Source organism: Chelonia mydas, chromosome 7 (assembly GCF_015237465.2).
Source record: "Chelonia mydas isolate rCheMyd1 chromosome 7, rCheMyd1.pri.v2, whole genome shotgun sequence".
Lineage (NCBI taxonomy): Eukaryota > Metazoa > Chordata > Testudines > Cheloniidae > Chelonia > Chelonia mydas.
This window is the reverse complement of record NC_057853.1, coordinates 119,366,229-119,386,819: the sequence shown is the minus strand read 5'-3', so window position 1 is coordinate 119,386,819 and position 20,591 is coordinate 119,366,229. Positions and strand designations below refer to the sequence as shown.

Genomic DNA, 20,591 nt, shown 5'->3' with positions numbered 1-20,591 from the left:
GGATTCTTTAACTCTGCTCTGAAGTGACACCATAAAGCGAGGCGGAGTGAAAAATAAATATCTCTAAAAATCCGTTTTATCAAATCTGGAACCATAAACTCTAAAATGCATTAATCATAATTCTGTGGTGGTGTATCATGTCAGTATAGGGCAGAATAAAAGTAGTTTGGATGCCTTTTCTGTACATTTCCATGCCTAGCATGTATGGATTTCTTAGCTTAATTACAACTATATTCTGTCAAATGTAGCTTATGCACAGATTTCAATGAGGTATAACTAATATGAAAAGTTTGAAGAGCCTGTGTTGTTCCAGTCTTAAGATCATTTGAGACAAAACAGTCTGAGAGAGCTTAAAGGACACATTTTACAAGTCTTCTCAGTGTAATGGGTTTACTTGTAAAATGTCTCACGCCAAGTTCAATATCAGTGTTCTAATTTTGGGGATGATACTTTTTATTCTTTATACATAAGAAGGAGGCTGAATCCCTGCTTTAAGTGCAAAACTCAGCTCTGCAGTTGAAGCTACGTCAAGCATTATCATAGTACAGCATTTCTATTTAGTGTTCTAAACTTTTGTATAACATGGGTGTATGCTGTTAAACAGCTGCCACATTTCACCTGAGCTGAGGCTGCATTTAGCACCTGGGGTTTGAGCTGGTACCTTGCCTCACGTAGAGGCCTGTGCCTGAAACATCAGAGCAAGGAAAAAGCTCCATAATCCACCGATGGGTGTGGTCAGGGTACAGGTCCTTCTTTTTAGGCCATGTCTACACTAGAGACCTTACAGTGGCACAGCTGTACTGATGCAGCTTTGCCTCTGTAACATCTCCTGTGTAGCCGCTCTATATTGATGGGAGAGAGCTCTCCCTTTGACATAATTAAGCCAGCCCCAATGAGCGGCGGTAGCTATATCAGTGGGAGAGCGTCTCCTACTGACATAGCACTGTCCACACTGGCCCTTCTGTTGGTGTAACTTATGTCACTCAGGGGGGTGTTTTGTCACACCCCATGAACAACATAAGTTATATTGACAGAAATGCTAGAGTAGACATAGCCTTAGACTCCAAAAGACCTTTGTTGGCCTAGCCACTTTTATTCAGGGAGTGAAGTTATTCCTATATTTTTAAAAGTGCATTGAGATCCTTCAGAATGAAATCTGCTGTATATAACCATAGGGCATATTACACCTCTGCCACAATATCTTTTGAGACTGTTGGTTTTGGCTCACTGATTTCTGCAGCTTTGGCAGGAGACAGTGGGGATCAAAGTACATTCTGTCCTTGCTCAGACTGGGAACCTCTAAGTGACTCTGCAGGTTGGATTAAGGACTCCATGTACTGTGATAGTTGTACCATAATTCAACTGGCTGTCCACCTGTGTGTAGCATGTTTTCCCATCAATTCAAACTCTTGTTTCATACATGGCTGTGAACTCAGAACCATGTACAGTATTACATGATTTTCTCCAAGCTATCTGAGCTGAGGCGTAAATTTATTTCTATACAGCAAATGTAAAATCTGGTTTGAAAAAGTAAAATGTATCCTGGGTAAGTCCTTGGTGGTGGTGGTGGTTGTGTTGTTGTTGGTTTTTTTTTTTTTTTTTTTAGAGTAATTGGGGCTGCTTTTAACTCGGAATCATAATTATCTGTCTGAGAATCCACTACAATTAAAAATTGATTGATTAAAAACAAAAACAACTTATTTAAAAATACAACCCAGAAAATTCAGGGCTGGTTATAGCTAACTATGGCTGTCAGCCATAGCACCTTGTTCTTTGATCCTGTCAGACCTCACAAGCCGAGCAAGGTCAGGCCAGGTCAGGGCTTGAATCTCAACATATCCAGTAGGTGGCATTCTTCTCTCTGAGTCTCTTCTGAACCAATGGCTCGGTATAGTGCTGCTGGATATATGTATTATTCTGGCCAAGTTCCATCAAAGGATTTTTATATGGCCTGCCTACCTAAAATATCCTCCCAAATTTTATTCTTCTCAAAATTCTTCTCTTCCTAAACATCCATCTCTAATCCCTTATATTGTTTGTAACAATGGTGTCTGAGTGCCTGTTGTTTAGTATTGCTTGGCATTCTTAAACGCGGGTCACATTTAATGTGAGTGGTAGCTGTGTTTCAGTGGTAGCTGAGGTGTTTCTTGTATATGTAATTGTATTTCAATTTACTCGGAAACATTTTGGTATCCTCTGTGGTACGAGGCATTACATATAGTAAATGTAAGATTATTATCCTTTTCGTGTTTAAATTATATTAGGCAGAAAACAGAGTAGGATTAAATAATCAAATTTAATCATGGTAAAAGTTTAATAGTGGGGCGCATCACGGTTTCATACTAGATCCAGTGTTGTCTAATTATCTTTGTTATTGATCCGGAAAGGGTGAGTAGCAAGGTAGCAAAAGGTGCAAATGAGACAAAGCTATTTAGGGCAGTTGGAACCAGACAAGACTGTGGTGAACTTGGACAGATCTAAACAAGCTAGGTGAATAGGTAACAGAATGGCAAGCGAAGTTCAGTGTTCATAAATGCAGAGTAATGAACTTTGGAGGAATACATTTAACTATTCATACCCCTCAGAGTTCTACATTAACGGTATCCGTGCATGAAAGGGACCTGGGAGTCATTGTAGACAGCTCAATGAAAACTTCTGCTCAATGTGCAGCTGCAGTCAAGAAAGCAAACAAGATGTTAAGATGAATAAGGAATGGTATGAAGAACATTATAATGTCTTTATTTATTCACTCAGAATTAGGTGGGATTCAGAAAATGGTGACGAATAATCAAGGATATAGAAAACTGGTGTGAAGAGAGATTGAGAAGACTGGGATTGTTTATTTTAGAAAGGAGACTGTGACTGGGTGTACCTCCCCCGCACTGATCCGGCTGTGGTTAACCACACACTGTGAGATGAAGAGGCCATGTCCCCCAACTCCTGATGGGCATGCTTAGCCTGGAGACAGGATATAAAAGGGAGTGGCCCAGCTTAGTTTGGGCTGGTTGAAGAGGAGAATGGATGTGTGCTGTGGGCTCCTGCCAGGTTGTTGCTGGCGCTACGGACCATGGAGGCCAAGCCAGTTGGATCGACGGCGGAATCCCCGCTGACCCTGGGGGATGAGAGTGGGCCATAAGGCTGACACCCGTAGGAGAACTCAGAGCAGGAAACAGAGGTAGGAAGCAACCCAGGGAACACAACTGTTAAAATAGGAAATTGAGCTGAACCATGGACTACTGGTTTCTTAGGGCCCTGGGTCAGGACCCGGTTGAGAATGGTGGGCCCGGATCCCCGTACCCTGCCCCACACCTATCGCAGGGTGTGGCACTGCTCAAGGACTCTGGCCATTAGACCATGCTGCCCTGAGAGCAAGGGCAGCCCCAAGGACTCTGGCTGCTAGGCCGCACTGCCATGCTTTATAGGCTAAAACAGCAGTATCTACACTAGCCACTTGACCCATAACCCTTTATCGCACGCAACCTGCCATCCTGTGACTGGGGTGTACGTACCCTGCGACAGAGACAAATAAGAAGGTATTAGAAGACAAATATAAAATGCTGAAGGTATAAAGAGGGTACATCAAGAACTTCTCTCTGCCTCATAACACAAGACATTTTGTGAAATTAGAATGTGGAAAATGCAAAACTAATAAAATATGTTTTTTACACAATGCATAATTAGGCTGTGAAGATTGTCACAAGAAGATGATGAGGCCAAGAATTTAACAAGATTCAAAAAGGGATTGGACGCTCATATGGATATCATGAATATCCAGTGCTTATGATTAATACTAACACATTTTGGAAGGAATATTAAACCTCATGCTTCAGGGCTTAATCCATTCTCTAAGATTAATAGATTAGAAGGCCAGAAGACACCATTGTGATCATCTAGGCTAAACTCCTGTATGTCATGGGTCATAGGTAGGGCCCTACCAAATTCACTGTCCATTTTGGTCCATTTCACAGTCTTAGAATTTTAAAAATAGTAAATTTCATGATTTCAGCTATTTGAATCTGAAATTTCACGGGGTTGTAAATGTAGGGGTCCAGACCCAAAAAGGAGTTGAGGGGGTCGCAAGGTGATTGTACTGGGGTTGCGGTACTGCTACCCTTACTTCTGCGCTGCTGCGGGCGGTGGTGCTGCCTTCAGAGCTGGGCAGCTGGAGAGTGGCAGCTGCTGGCTGGGAGCCCAGCTCTGAAGGCAGAGCCGCCGCCAGCAACAGCGCACAAGTAAGAATGACCTTGTATGGTATTGCCACCCTTACTTCTGACCTGCTGCCTGCAGAGCTGGGCCCTCAGCCAGCTGCCACCACTATCCGGCCACCCAGCTCCGAAGGCAGCAGCACAGAGGTAAGGGTGGCAATATCACAATCCACCCTAAAATAACCTTGTGACCCCCTGCAACTCCCTTTTTGGTCAGGACCCCCAATTTGAGAAACTCTAGTCTCCCCTGTGAAATTGGTATAGTACAGGGTAAAAGCACACAAAAGACCAGATTTCACGGTGGGAGACCAGATTTCGTAGTCCATGATGCATTTTTCACAGCCATGAATTTGGTAGGCCCCTAGTCATAGGACTTCCCTGAATTAATTCCTGTTTGAACTACAACATTTCTCTTAGAAAAAACATCCCGTCTTGATGTTGAAAATTGCCGGTGATGAAGAATCCATCACAACCCCTAGTAAGTTGTTCCAGTAGTACTGGGACACATTAGCTTTGTTCCAGTTGTCTGGAACCACCCAGTGTTCCAAGAGGTCTAATCTCATAGATCAGGTTGAGACTGTGGACAGACTATACCAAGTCTGCTACTGCAGGGTTCTTGCACCTTCCTCGGAAGTATCTGGTACCAGTCACTGTCCGAGACAAGATACTGAACTAGATGGATCTCGGATCTGAGCCAATCTGGCAAAACCTAGGATCTTGTTGTGTAACAGGCTGCTAAATGTTTAACGATAATAACCTTAGACAAAACTGTTTTAGATGGTAACCTCTTTAGGGCAGGGACCATGTCTTACTATGTGTTTAGAAGGCATCTAGTACTTTTTGGATACTCATATGTGTCTTTGTGCCTGAATGTGAGCCAAGGATCATGACACATGTCTCCATCTATATGATGAGTTCCTTTCATTACTAGCAAAAACAACAAGGAGTCCTTGTGGCACCTTGGAGACCAACAAATTTATTTGGGCATAAGCTTCCGTGGGCTAAAACCCACTTCATCAGATGCATGGAGTAAATTTATTTGGGCATAAGCTTTCGTGGGCTAAAACCCACTTCATCAGATGCATGGAGTGTATTTTTCACTCCGTGCATCTGATGAAGTGGGTTTTAGCCCACGAAAGCTTATGCCCAAATAAATTTGTTAGTCTCTACGGTGCCACAGGGACTCCTTGTTGTTTTTGCTCATACAGACTAACATGGCTACCACTCTGAAACCTTTCATTACTGGGTGACTCATTTGCCAATCTGCAGACTTTCCAAACAGTTAACGCTTCGGAAGAGGGCTGAATTTATATAGTGCTGTCTTCAAACTACCTCTCTATTGTCATTTTGACTGTTTTTGAATCTTAAGTCTCTTGTGATCTGAAGTTTAGATAAAATAGCCTTTGCAGATGTTTCGTCACCCGTGATTGCGTTCCATTTGCCAGGACTTAGCATTTCACCTCAGTCTGTTTCAAATTGCAGTGTCAAAAATACAGTAACCTCTTAACTTATTTTCTTAATTTCTTATTTTTGCTCCTCTTCATCAGCCCAAGATCTTGATCCCTTTCCCGTCAGTCTCATCTGGAATTTTTTTGCATCTCCTATGCTTGTGTCTCTTCAGAAAAACAAAAATACTTAAGTTAACCTGTCCTTGTATTCCTGTCCTTGCTCTTACTGGCAGTGTGTAATCTAGTGGTTAGGCCATGAGACTAGGAATCGGGAGTTCTGGATTATATTCCTAGCTCTGCCATAGATTCTCTCTCTGTGTCTTGAGGCAAGTCCTTTGACCTCTGGTGACTATTTTCTCCATCTGTGAAATGAAAAGACGTGCCTGCCTCACAAGGATGAATGCAAGTCACCATAGAAGTCCAAAACTATTTTCCTTCCCATCATTCTCTACACTTGAAAACACTGTGGGCAGCTTTCATCTAATGGAATGACTGAAGCCGAGACCCTCCTTAACAAACGTCAGCATGCTGAAGCTTGAAAAATGCAATACCAAAAATAAGTTTTGAGTGCTTTTAGAATGGGGGAGGTAAGAGGCAAGTTTTGTGTGATGTTGCTCTTTGCTGCTTTATCTCAATTCTGTTGCCACATAGCTTTGGGCTGATAGGAGGCATGTGTGGTAAGTGATTGCTAATCAAGATTTCAAGGCTGTGTTCCCTGAGTTAACAAATCACAGCCAAAACTCACCTGTGTTCATTGGCCTGTAACAAAGCAGATACACTTGCAGGAACAAAATGACAGGGAATGGAGACTTTGACATACATAATACAGTGTGATGCCTTCAAACAAAAATCTTCCTACTGTGGACTCCAGTCTCAAAGATTTTAGAAAATGGGGAACCAAAGCATTAAATGGTCTTTGTTTCCCTGTAAAACTTGGATAAATTTGTATTAATAAAACATTGTTTTATATCTTCCCTGTGAAGTGTTTAGAACTGTTGGAAACTGGAAAGTGATAGCAGTAGAAGTGTATTTAGAAAATGAATGTCCTACTTCAGGGCCTTTGAAGACCCTGGGAATCCGTTATGTGCAGACTGTGCAGTGTCTGAATCAGTGAGACAAACGCTAAGGTTTCTATTAGGCATAGTAATTTCGTAACCCTTTTTGAAGCAGAGATACTAAAGCCATTTACTGACTCTGGGTGGAATTTTCAAAAGCACCTAATTGGTAGGTTTGTAGTGTTATAGCTGTGTTGGCCCCTGGATATTAGAGAGACAATTGATTTAGGACACAAGTCTCATTTACTTTCAGTGAGGCTTAGTTCCATCTTGCTTGCTTGCAGTATATTATATACGATATACAGGAATTGATGCCGCTTCCTCTGAGGTGGAATGCAGAAGTTCTTTAATAGTACACAGTAACATTGCCCAACAGTTCAGAACTGGAATTGAAGGGACTATTTTATCCATCTGAAATGATGTGGGGAAATTAGGAGCAGAATGTAAATACTTGGATTAGAATTTGGCAAAAATGCTGGGTATGCTGGGATTAACACCGTTACATTTGCAAAATGTGCCATGGTATCTTGTAATCATTAGGTGAATGGTTAGTATCTTGATTATACATCTAGTACAAAAAACAGAACTTCTGTGACAAAGCACCTCTGCATGCCATGCTGCAGTCTTGGTTCAATGCTAACTGGAAAGAAATATAGTGGAAGAAGTGGTAGAGCAGGATTAAGGATAAACTTCATCTATCACCAATGAATACTATGCCTTAAAGCAGTGTTTTTCAACCTTTTTGATACCAGGGACTGGCTTGCTGCCTTCCTAAACTGTGTCAGGGAGATCTGGGGGACCAGCACAGGTCCGTGGACTGGTCGTTGAGAAACACTACCCTAAAGCGTTGAAATCAGTCAGGTTATAATCCTGGGTTTAAAAAAAGAACAGAATAGTCGGAGTACGGTAGTCATCCTGGGGAATTCACTTCAACAGGGGCTCATAGTCAAATACTGTAGCAGGATTGTAAAGACTAATTTTTTTTGAGCAATAATACATTTTATTAGCTTTGAATACTAAGGAGTTATCAAATATCGTGCAAACCAGAGCTCTTGAGGAATCAACATTTTGTTGTACATTCTGCATTGCAGCTGATTTGGCCTTTGTATGCTGCTGTACTGCCAGTTTAGGTGATGCTCTGCAGACCTCAGGAGCCAGCAGGGCTGGGAAGAGAAGGTGACCCATCTTTGGCGGTTAGCCCCCTGCTTCTTTGCTCCCCCTTCCCTTTTAAAGCAGTAGAGCAAGGCCTCTGAAGAAGGGAGTCCATTGTGGTTTCTGGGCAGGGAAGGCAGCTGGGGCCTATATGGTTTTCACAGACAGAGGAAGAAGAGGTGGCCCTTGGCTGCTGTGTTCTTCATAGAGTTGAGGCTCAACTTGTCTCTTCCTTCCTGTGACAACTGTAATGGGGCCCCATTTTTCTCCCTTCTCTTTTCTCTAATCATCGTTCCTTCCGAGATCTCTCTCCCCTTTTGGAGGGGAAGTGTAGCGAGGAGAAGTGGGAGGGGCTACAGCTGCTGGAGGAGGAGAGCTGAGGACCGTCTGCGCCCTTGGTTGGGTGGTGGTAGCATGACGACAGTACCAACGCAGTCCAGCTAAAGCGAGTTTGGCCTGCATTTACTGAATTTGGGGGCAGCCTGATCAGGGATCTCCCCATATGTCCTATGAGAAGCCTGGGCTGGGAACATCTCTGAAAACCCTTGAGTAGGGAACCATTCCTTAACCTCCTCTCCTGTAAGAGAGTGCAGATCTGTTCATTTGATCCACACAGTGAGAATAAGTTAAAAATAAGTTTGATCGCTACTCCAGGTGTTCCACACTTAGGTCATATGTCACACATTTAAATGTCTTGTTGTACATTAGTAGGGGTTGAGGTATAAGTTAATGGCCACAAGGATCAGGAAGGAGTATTCGCTCCACTGCATGTAGGTACAGCATTGCATAACTGGGGCTAGGGATGTGGGGTTTGGAGTGGAGGCTGCTCCGGGGCTATGGTGGAGAGAGAGGACTGCCCTCCCCCCAGCTCTTTCTTCCTGCAGCAGCACCTGGGCTGGGGGGGGTGGGAGAGGCGCCTCTCCCCGCCACGGCAGGTTGAGGACTGGACTAGGTTCAGGCTGGGGGCGGGACACCTGTCCCGTCTTCTCCCCCCCCCCCATCTCCCCCGCCTCCGGCCACAAAAGGTTGGGGACCAGGCTAGGTGGGGACCACGGGGGGGGGGGGGTGCCTGTTTCCACCACCGTGGCAGGTCCGCCGGGGCTGCTTACTAGGCTGCTGTGCAGCCACGCAACTTACAGAGACCTTAGATGATGGGTGTGTTTGTATTAGTGGAGTTACACGCCTGCAAGTGGAGGAAAATAAACATCTGGGTGGGCTTCTGGTGAGCTATTGCTGCATATCCAGTATGACTGACTTGACTGACTTATGCCTCTTTTAAGGTGACCAAATGTCCTGATTTTATAGGGACAGTCCCGATTTTTGGGTCTTTTTCTTATATAGGCTCCTATTACCCCCCAACCCCTGTCCCGATTTTTCACATTTGCTGTCTGGTCACCCTAGCCTCTTTATTCCGTGCGGAACATAGGGTCTTCACCATCGCTTCCATCTTTGACAGGCTCTCGCTGCAGTCTAAGCTTCTTCTGTTATCGTTTTGATGGCTTTCAGTTCTGTTCTGCGTTTCCATGTTATGCTCGGTCTGCTCGTTGCCTCTTGCCCTGGGGATTTCAGTCCAATGCCTGTTTTTTTCTGTTGTTCAGGTCTTTCCTCCATTTGTGTCCTAGCCCTCTCCATTTTGGTTCTGTAAGTTCCTGTCCTGCATCTCCAGTATAGAAGAATCTAATTTTTTGAAGCCTAAACACTTAAACTGCCATTACAATTTTTTTAAACATTCCTTTAGATTCCTAAATGAGTGACACACACAATCTTTGTCAAAATTCTTATGAAGAGAACTTCTTCTATTTCTTGCAAAACTTTAAGTGGTTTTCCAATAATCTTTGTAAGTCATTGTCCTTTCTTTCAGCACTGGGTGCAGGGTAAAACTTAGCTTGTTTATGCCTTTAATTCTCACATTTAATTATATAAATAGTTTTTAAAAAAATGTTATCTGGCTTGTACAAATATTGCATATAAAGTCCTCTGGCTGAGTCTGCATTTGTCAGCATTTTTCATCCCTACCTTACTGAGAGATGTGGAATGACTTTACCCATCCCAAAACTGTTGTTCATCTGCCAATTCCTCCTGCTGGTATCCCACACTGCTTTGCTGGCTCAGGGTTGGCCTGTCTGTTTACCTGTGTGCTCTCTAGTGGCTGGGGTCATTATAGCTGGAGGTCACCTCCCTATTTAAATGCTGGTGCAGTTCTGTGTCTTGTAATTCTATCTCTTGTGGAGATTGCAAAGCTGTCCTGTTCCTCAATGCTGATCAGTCAAGACTTGTACTGCAGTGTGGCCTCTGGCTGGGGTCGAAGACTTCATTGCCCTATTGGGAGAGGAGCACATACAGGCCCATCTGAATTCTAGCCACCGAAATGCACAAATGTACAAGCAGCTGTCCAAACAAATGAAAGAGAGGGAGGTACAACTGGGACTTAAGCCAATGCCACAATAAAGGAAAGGAACTCCGACTGGGTTATAGGAGTGTGAAGTACAATAATAGGACCTCTGGGAGAGCTTGCAGCATCTGCAGCTTCTATAATGAATAGGACTGTCAACTTGCTGGAAATCTCACCACTGAACCCCTGCATTTTGAGGACACCCTCCGCCAATGTCAACCAAGGCGCAAACCAAGAGGGAGGAGACTGATAACGAAATCTCTGATATCGTTGACTTGATGAACTAAGGGTTAGGCTACACTATAATTGCTCCAGCGGTGCAAGTGTACCGATGTAGCTGCGTTGCTGTTGCACTCTAATGCAAACACTCTATGCCGATGGGAGAGAACTCTCCCATCGGCATAATTATTCCACCTCCCTGAACGTCAGTAGCTATATCGGCGGGAGAGCATCTCCCCTGACATAACGCTGTCCACTCTGGCTTGTAGGTCAGTGTAACTTACGTCACTCGGGGGTGGCTTTTCCACACCCCTGAGCGACTTCAGCGCTTACGTTGACATAACTTATGTGTACAAGTCCAAAGAGGGAAATGCAGTCCCAGAGACTCAGGAGCTGGCCAGTTCACAGCCAGAGGAATGGTCTGGATCACAGGAAGACACCAGACCTGGGGAACGGATCACTTGCGGTAAGTATTGTGTGATCTATTATAATACAGCTATATTGAGGGTGTTGCCATGTTGGTCTGCCTTCTTTCCGCCTCATGTGTTTTCAACCCCGCCATGTTTGTATAGGCATTTTCCATCACCTGGGCTTTTAAGCCCTCCACCCATTGCTCATACTGCTGTCTGGGCTGGAGAGTGTATACGTTCTACAACGCTTTTCTATCGATGCGCAAACACAACCATAACTTGTTTGCGGTTCCAGCTAGCCACTGTGTTGCCTGTTGGCCTTCCACTCCCACCCAGTCTTCGTTCCACAATCGACGCAACCCCCTCTAACCCCCTCCCCCCCCCCAGCTGCACTGTGTGGCTTAACAATGAGATGGTTTTAAATAAAAGCAGTTCTGTTGTAGCAGCAAGTGCAGAAAAGAGAAAGCACCAAGCATTTATCTGATGTGTGCCGTCATTGATGCCCTCAGCTTTTAGTCAGTGTGAGGTACTGTGAGTTACACCGGAAAAGTCACGTGTGGTACATAAACATTTTGAAAAAGATCCTGTAAGCAGGACATCGTTTGTTTTGCAGGGCACTTTGTGCTGATCTGCAACGGTTAAAGAGAACGTAAGCTAAAGAGCGCTCTAATTTTGCACAGAGATTTCACAGCAATGCAGCACTCTCGGCACTGCTCCTTCAGCTTATGGTTCCCTTCCATTCCTGCCCAAGCTTTGGGATACTACCCCGTCAAACAGCTACATGGCATATTTTTCTCTGTTTGCCCGTTAACTTTTTGATCAAAATCCTTTGCCTTTTGAGGAGATGGCTCCTCAACGTATGGACAGCCTGCAGAGGAGCCCCTATTCCCAACACCCAGAGTCGACCTCACATTTATTATCCGTTTGCCCAGGTTGGCAGAGCAACCATACACCACAGGCCCAGGGCTTCTACACAAACAAAGACAACAAAATGGCAACAAATGGCGGAGGGCAACAAAAATGATTAGGGGACTGGAACACAGGAGTTGTGAGGAGAGGCTGAGGGAACTGGGGATGTTTAGTCTGCAGAAGAGAAGAATGAGGGGGGATTTGATAGCTGCTTTCAACTACCTGAAAGGGGGTTCCAAAGAGGATGGCTCTAGACTGTTTTCAGTGTTAGCAGATGACAGAACAAGGAGTAATGGTCTCAAGTTGCAGTGGGGGAGATTTAGGTTGGATATTAGGAAAAACTTTTTCACTAGGAGGGTGGTGAAGCACTGGAATGCGTTACCTAGGGAGGTGGTAGAATCTCCTTCCTTTGAGGTTTTCAAGGTCAGGCTTGACAAAGCCCTGGCTGGGATGATTTAGTTGGTTTTGGTCCTGCTTTGAGCAGGGGGTTGGACTAGATGACCTCCTGAGGTCCCTTCCAACCCTGGTATTCTATGATTCTATGAAAGACGATTGTGAAAAGTCTTACCATTTCTGAGCTCACGCAAGACTGGGAAGAGCTGTGGGAATAGAATTCCAAAATCAAGGAAAAAGCAACATTTTATCTCTGCTGGCATTGAGACTTCAATTTTGACAATAACGAGCTGTTCTTTTTCTCTCCCTCTCCCCCCAGAGCAGCTGACACCTTGTGGCAACTAAGGACAGGGGTGCTAACTTTAAGTGAACAGCTGTTCAAACTCTGTAGGAGGAAGAGGAAAGCAAGGGATGATGTGTTCAAAGAACTCTTAGGTGCATCCAGAGAGAGAGATAAAAAGACAGAGGAGTGGCAGGAAGGGTTCCTGGAGCATGACAGAGAGAGGGAAAAAGACAGAAAAATGGCATGGTCCTCACAAACACAGCTGCTGGGGATGGGTAGGCAAACAGCCCTCCTGGAAAACATGCTAGCTCTCTGGTCAAGGACTGGTTGACAGCCTATGTGTCCCCTGCAGCCATGCTCAGAAGCAGGTCCTGCTCCAGGCATTCTGTGCCATGGGACAACAAAGAAAATAGCAGACAGTGGGAGATACCCACAAGGGAGAGGCCCTCCCGCATCAAAGATGCAGACAACAGTGTTGAGTGGCCTACATATGCACATTTTGTGACCTTAAAAGCAGAAACTTGTCTGCATGCTACTCTTGTCTGTGGTATTTTTTTCATTTACTATTTGCATATTGTTATGTAGGTTAACATTTTTTACTGATCTAAACATTTATATTGGTGTATAGTTTGTTAAAAATACATTCAAAATGTTTTTGTAGTCTGGGATGTGCATCTAGAACAACTCACGAAAACGTGCACCTCCATACATACACTATGTTAAAACCCCCACAAAGCATAGTAGAATCCCCACTTATAGCATGACCAAAGCTTTGCAGCATGGCACGGGCATGTTAATATGTGTGTGTAGTAATCCTGATTTGAGCCTTAAACAAAAGCATACACATTTCTGACAAGTGACCCCCTAGCCTCAAAGTAGGAGCACAGTGTATGCCTGACTTTGTGCCCCTGTAACGTGTCGTACAGGTATCTTCTCTGCCCGTTCAAAACATTCAGCAGGTCTCCCAACCGTCTACGAGGCTCTCCCCCTTGCTCTGGCAAAAGTCATGTAAAACACAGAGAACAGCTATCCTAAGAGGGAGATTTCTCATCAGTCTTGACATCAGGCTCCTTCATCTACCTTTCAGTTTCCCAAATGTACCTTCCACTGTTATTCTGCAGCTACTTATGGTGTATCTTTCTCCCGTCCAATTGCCCAGTAGAAGGCTTTGTAAGTCAGGGAAGCAGAGGGTAAGCAAGGTTTCCCAGGATGACTGATGTATGGCACTGCCACGGTCCACAAAGACTACTGAACCAAAAGTTCAATTTTTTTTCATTACAGGAAATTCTCAGGTTTCTAAAGCTCCTGGCATCATGGACATTTCCAGACCACCCCACATTAATGTTGGTGAACTGTCCATGCTGATCAACCAGGCCTTGCAGCCCCAGGATGAAATAACTTTGAACTCCACGGTCTGGTGCTGGAGGGTGAAGATGCAAAGAACAGGCACCTGGATCCCCTCAATGACCACAAAAGAATTTGTAAACTCCAACTGTGCAAAACCATTCACCTTCCGTGCATTGCCTAGCCTTAGGAATCAGGGGCAAAGCACTTCCTTGATAGCTGCGCAAACCTCCATGGCAACAGCCTCAGTGGTTGATCGTACCAACACCAAACTAGTTAGTTACTGATCAATAGTAGTTGGGGATGGCTAACTTCCAGATGGTACTAGCTGTACACTTCTCCACACTGAGGGCAACTCTCACATGGGTGTCCCGCCACTGCAGCCTTGGCATGAGCTCTGCACAGGTTTGTACGAAAGTGGCTTTTGACATCCTGAAATTCTGCCAGCACTGCTGGTCATCCCAGGTCTATAGCACTGTTCTGTCCCACTAGTCAGTGCTAGTTGTCCAAGTCCAAAAGTGGCACTCTAAGTGAAGGCGCTTCTGGAAAATATCTTGGAGAAGTGTTTCCTGGATGTCAGCCTGTGTTTTTCAGATGGCCTGCTTCTGAAGTCATGAAGCATGACTGTAGACATGCTTGCTGCAGCCTGTTTATATTCATCATCCCGAGGATTGCAGTGCTCGCCAATGTTTCTTCCATGCTGCCTATCAGCACTTTGAAAACGGCATTGACTTGCAAAACCCAAATGGATGATGGGATGAAAAGAGAGAGATCATGGGAATGTAGTTTGATGCCTCCCCCTTTCCCCAAACTTCAGAATTCCATTGTCTTCCAGTAGGTATCCTACAATGTGCAGGGTGGGAAATGCCAAAATACATACACCACAGCAGTGGAGCAGTGCACCATGGGATGTCTGATCAGAATGCTGAGCACTTGTTTTGAACCATAACTGTTGTGTGGCAGCGATAATATGAGGCAAAAGTACCTTAATCTCAGGATAACAATACCTATACCAGGGATCTCAAACTCAAATGACCACAAGGGTCACGTGAGGACTAGCACATTGGCCCGAGGGCCGCATCACTGACACGCATCACTGACACACATCCCCCACCGCTGCCCCTGGCCCTGCTCCCACTCCACCCCTTCCATGAGGCCCTGCCCCGCCTCTTCCCACCCCTTCCCCAAAGTCCCCACCCCAACTTTGCCCCCTCCCTGCCCCTATTCCAACTCCTTCCCCAAATCCCCACCCCTGCCCTGCATCGTCTTCGCCTCCTCCCTGAGCATGCGGCTCCCTGCTTCTCCCCCCTCCTTCCTGGAAAGCACTAAGCTCCGCCAAACAGCTGTTTGGCGGCGGGAAGCACCTGGAGGTAGGCAGAGGAGCGGGGTCATGGTGCGCTGGAGGGTGAGGGGGGACAGGTAAGGGGAGCTTGGCGGCCGCAGGAAATAACTTGGGGTGGGCGCAGGGAGCTTGGCGGGCCGCAGCAAATAACTCCGCGTGCCACATGTGGCCAGCGGCCGCGTGTTTGAGACCCCTGGCCTATCCGCTACTCATACAAAGCTTGTTGCAGATCGCTTAATACAGATTCACAAAACCCTGATACTTGCTGTGTCTCCTTACAGCGATATTGTGAGATGAATAGTGTAATATTTGTACAGCATGCAGCACGTAAAATACATTTTCATCTCCTGCTCTTGAGTCCAGTGTATGGCACTAGATCCTTCAGGTTTAAAATACAATTAGTGATTAAGAAACTTTGGGTTTCTTCTGTGATATCTTTGTCCCAAGATGTTCAGAGTCCTTAAATATTGTGGACAAACTTTATTATACATAGTTGTGGAGCCTTGATTTGAATTCTTACGTATTTTCTTAGCTACTGTTATCCTTAAGGTAGGGACGGTTCCAAAGTGCCTGGCACATGGCGATGCTACCGTAAACAAATAGAAGCGTAAAGCACTATAAAAGTGTTAAGTTTCTGAGCCTCTACAAGCCCCAGGTGGCACGTTTCACATATGGTAGAGAAGAATTCAGGGTGAAAGGTTTTCCTCTTCACAGCTCATGTTTGATTTGATCCTGTAGCGAAGTTAAAAGGGTGAATTTCTTACATCAAATTCACTTTGAAGGCAGCAGATGGTGAAGTCACAGAATTGGGACTAAACCAGCAGGTTAGATCAGAAGGGCAGTGAAATGAGGAAGAGATCACTCAGATACAAACAGTCCAGTTGTAAAGGAAATACAGAAGCTGAACTGGCACCATAAACTGCTTTGTCAGTCAGATTTTTTTTTTATCTTAAAAGTGCCTGGAACATCTAGAGCAAACAGTTATCTGATTGGTTTTAGCTTCTTAGAGAGTGGACCGCTTATCACATACACCCTTCCTGGGAGTTGAGGGAAGACAGAATTTCTGAGATGCCTTAAAGGGATACTTCCCATTTAAAAAAAAAAAAAAAAACCCAACCGCACACCCACCCCCTGCCAACCTGGAATTTCAAAACCAAATATACTTTTTCTAGATGACATTTTGACTTTCACTGTGTCTGGACAGTGAAACTAGACTGTCTCAGGTTTTACTTTTGATGTGCTAGCATGCTGAAATGCAGTTGTATTTGGGCTTCCAGTCCTGTGCAGGAGAATCCTTTTTGTGCATCAGATATCTTTGCTCTCTTCAATCCATCTCAAAACTGGCTGCTCCTGCTTGGATTTCCATGGTGGGCATCCATTTAAAAATGCCAGCCCTTGCATGATTCTCTTGCTAGGTGTAAATAATACCCTATTCTTTTTTGTCTAAGTTAGATGGTAAATTTTCTGGGGGTGGAGATGGTCTTTTTTTTTTTTTAATATGTGCAAAGTCATGGTGCTACATAATGTTTAATAAAAGCATATGAAAACTAAATTTTGGGCCTGAACAGCATAAACATTTCTCTGATTTTTTTTTCAGACATCATTCACTATGTTGTAATCTGCATTGCATATAATTGACATTTGATTGACCTTGTGCAAACTTTTACTGTGTAGTTAGCATATTAAATCAATGGTTTGAGGACGGATCTACAAGCCATAAACAGTGGGGTATTATTTAGTGGGAATATTCAACAAAGTCTCTTGTTTAAGGCAGAGCATTTTAATTCAAAACTTCACTTTAATGAGTTCTTGTGCAGCTGACTTTAACATGTAATTCCTCAGCAAGTCAGGCCAGCCTGGAGATTCTCTAATAAATGTCATTTTCTCAGCAGAAAAACCCACCTGAAATAAATATTCCTAGCACTTCTAAGGAACATTTCTAGCAGAATAAGTAAAGCAATTTTTGCAGACATGATATTCATTCTGCCAGATAAGGTGGAATGCTGTTGAGAAAAGGGTCCCTTAATGTGTTCTGTCACCCATAAGTATTTTTTCTGAGCTGTCTTACCTTCTGTATGTAGATAACTGGCTCAGTATAACTTTTACAAGTAGAGTTTCTCACTCACTTAGTCAGTGATTCTCAAACTTTTGTATTGGTGACCCCTTTCACACAGCAAGACTTTGCGTGCGACCCGCCTTATAAATTCAAAACACTTTTTTTTAATATTTAACACTATTATAAATGCTGGAGGTGAAGTGGGGTTCGAGGGTGGAGGCTGACAGCTCACAACCCCCCATGTGATAATCTCATGACCCTCTGTGGGGCCATGATCCCCAGTTTGAGAACCCCAGCACTAATTGAAATGTGTTCATGACAACATTCTTTGTATGGTGGTCATTTCTTTGAGCGAAGCCATCCTTAATAGAATTCCAGGCAGTTCGTTTAGACCCCCATTTTGACCTAACTTAAAACAATGCTTTGATGTGAAATGTTCCACCATGCTGGGGAATCAAACTGGGAAACAAAGAATTCCCGCCACATGTAAATCCTATTTTAAGACAGGGGAGTGAGATGATCGGGGTTCTTTCTTCACTGAATTCCCCAGACAGGATGACTGCTGAGAACATCTAAGAAAGGGACAAAGCAGGGGGGAGAAGGATTGGACCCAGGCTGGGAAAGGTGCCTGGGTTGTGAAAGGAATATCAGGAGTTTTAAGCTGTAAGCAAGAGCAGCTTGTCTTCAAGAAACTCTGCAACCTGCTTAAAACATTTAGGGTGAGAAATTACTACTTGTAGCCAGGTTTCAGAGTAGCAGCCGTGTTAGTCTGTATTCGCAAAAAGAAAAGGAGTACTTGTGGCACCTTAGAGACTAACAAATTTATTTGAAGTGAGCTGTAGCTCACGAAAGCTTATGCTCAGATAAATTTGTTAGTCTCTAAGGTGCCACAAGTACTCCTTTTCTTTTTACTTGTAGCCAGTTTCTATAGTGTATTAAGCTTAGTTTGCATGTTAGTTTTTATTTGTTCAGTAATCCACTTTGATCTGTTTGCTCTTCCTTATAATCACTTACATTCTATCCTTTGTAGTTAATAAACTTATTTTGTTTTCTCTAAACCAGTTTGTGCAATTCATAACTGGGGCAAAAAGCTGTGTATATCTTCCTCCACATTGAGGGAGGGGGTGATTTTCATGAGCTTATGTTGCACAGTTCTCTGTGCAGCGCAAGACCGTACAATTTTGGGTTTGCATCCCAGAGGGTGTGTGCACTGGAGTGCTGGGCAATCCCCTAGCTGATTCGTCCCATACAGAGCTGATTTTTCAGTGTCTGTCTCTTTCTGCAGCTGGGTGTGTCCTTACCTGTGTAAAAACAACGAGGAGGCCTTGTGACACCTTAGACACTAACAAATTTGTTAGTTTCTAAGATGTTATAAGGCCTCCTCATTGTTTTTGCTGATACAGACTAACATGGCTTCCACTCTGAAACCTATCTGTGTGTATGCTAGAGGAGGCTTGAGGGCCTGGCTCAGCAGGACAGGGTGAGGGAGCCCAGGCTGGTGGAGTGGGCGGGCTCAGTGGGACCCCAGTACATCAGGTGGCACCCTGGAGTGGGGGGCGGGGGTAAGCTGTCACAATGTTGACCTGTGTTTTGCTGATGGCGTTTGGGTTCTGGTGGCCCTATGTGAGCCCTTTGCTGAGCAAGTGTGAGTAGATGAGCAGTGGACGCTGGTTATTAGCAAACAACATTGGATAAATTGTTACAGTGTTGTTTCACTTTGAGCATTGATTATAACTACATCAACATTTTTAATGTTTGGTTTACTCATTGTAAAGATGGTTGTAGTATATTGTATAATTGTAGTGTATATATGCAGTGCGTGCACTTGAAAACACCTTCATTTATTGACAACTCTTGGATAATGGCAACTTTTTACTGGAAACCAAGAAGTTGTGCATAACTAGCATTCACTGTGTCTGTGTCTGCACTCAGGCATGTGCATATCTTTGACTCCCTGGATGGTGCTGGTATGCAGAGAGAGAAGTAAACAAAATAACCATTTTGGCTTTCCCTCTCTAAAAACGCACAATAATAATGTTTGCTAAATTTAGGGGTTGGTTTGGGGGAACGTATAGGGAAAGAGGTTTATTTTTGAGCGTCTAAGGAAGTATTTAATGACCAACATTCCCCCCCCCCCCCCCCCCAATTCTGCTTGGTGCTTACAAAAGATAGAGCAGATAATGGAATCCTCAGACTTCCTTGAGTGTTTGAGCATGGGTCTGGCGCAGAGACTATGCTAGTCACTGGTTGGTGAGCTTCTAGTCACAGACAAAGGTTGGGTGTCCATGCAGTTCCTTTTAGATCTATCAACAGCAGTCTGATACCGCTGACCCTGAAGTCTTGTTGACTCACCTGTGGATCCTGGTGGATGTATACAGAATTACTTTTGATTGGTACCTCTTTCTCCTGGAGGCCCTAGATGCTAGCTAGTATTGTATATTTGCTCATTGCTGCCAGGGCTTTGCTGATTTAAATGTCTGGATGCTGGAGGTAGAGCATTCTCAGTGGGAGTCCCTTTGGTTTGGCCCCCTCCACTCCTCTCCCAGTCTGTCAGCCAGAACCACTATGTTTGTTTTCTTGGCTTTCTAATGCCTACCTTTTTTTCTCTCTCAAGCTTTTAAGTGAGGAGTGATTATGGATGGAGTACCATATATGGTTTAATGATAACACTGATCAATAAGCTGTGTGTGTCATTTTTAAGGTGTCCACAAAACGCTGCCTAATGGCTACTTTTTATACATGCTGGCTTTCTTCTGCTCTCCTTTCTCTTAACTTGACAGCAATTATTCTTTTAAGAATTGCTCCAGACTTTGGATATGACTGTGGGATGATTCCTAATTTCTCCAGTGCATGTCTGTTTTAGAACTTTTGATCCCATTTTCTATGACCAAATTCAGTTGCGTGGAATCCACACTGGGGATTAGTATTTATTGTTTTATGTGCGTCATTCTGCTTCTGAGGCGGCTCATGCTTTCTTTGGCAGGCTAGATGATTTAAGCAACAACAGAGATTATATGTTAGACTCTAAGATGCAAAAGGGTTAATCAGAAATGTGTAAATGAAACAAGGTCACTTGCAAGAACATTTAAAAGTTTATAATGTGATCTGTGCTAACACTGCCTGTCTGAGTCTTCTGATTGTTTGTTTGTCTAACTTGTATCACATTTTTTCTTTCCTTCCCGCAAACTATTTTTAATGTGAACTTTGGTATATAGGATTTCACAAGGAGACCAAAAATGCACGGCTCGTGGATACAATCATGTCCTCTAGTTAGTCTTAATATGGTGGGTTTGGTTCTTTTCTGCTGGGATGTTTTGTATGTGAGAGTGAGATGGAGGGGCTTAGGGGAAGATGCGTGTATCTCGGCTAGAGTGGCTCGACTA

The 20,591-nt window shown here is 44.1% G+C and overlaps 1 protein-coding gene and 1 long non-coding RNA gene across 3 annotated transcripts in view; both read left to right on the top strand.

The window, feature by feature from the left end:
* WBP1L (WW domain binding protein 1 like) overlaps positions 1-20,591 on the top strand; it is an 81,428-nt gene that overhangs the window by 2,622 nt on the left and 58,215 nt on the right. The window lies entirely within an intron of this gene.
* On the top strand, positions 974-16,245 carry LOC122466491. The gene is made up of 2 exons (XR_006292055.1): positions 974-2,715; positions 13,748-16,245. It is a non-coding gene; the product is annotated as an uncharacterized LOC122466491 (long non-coding RNA).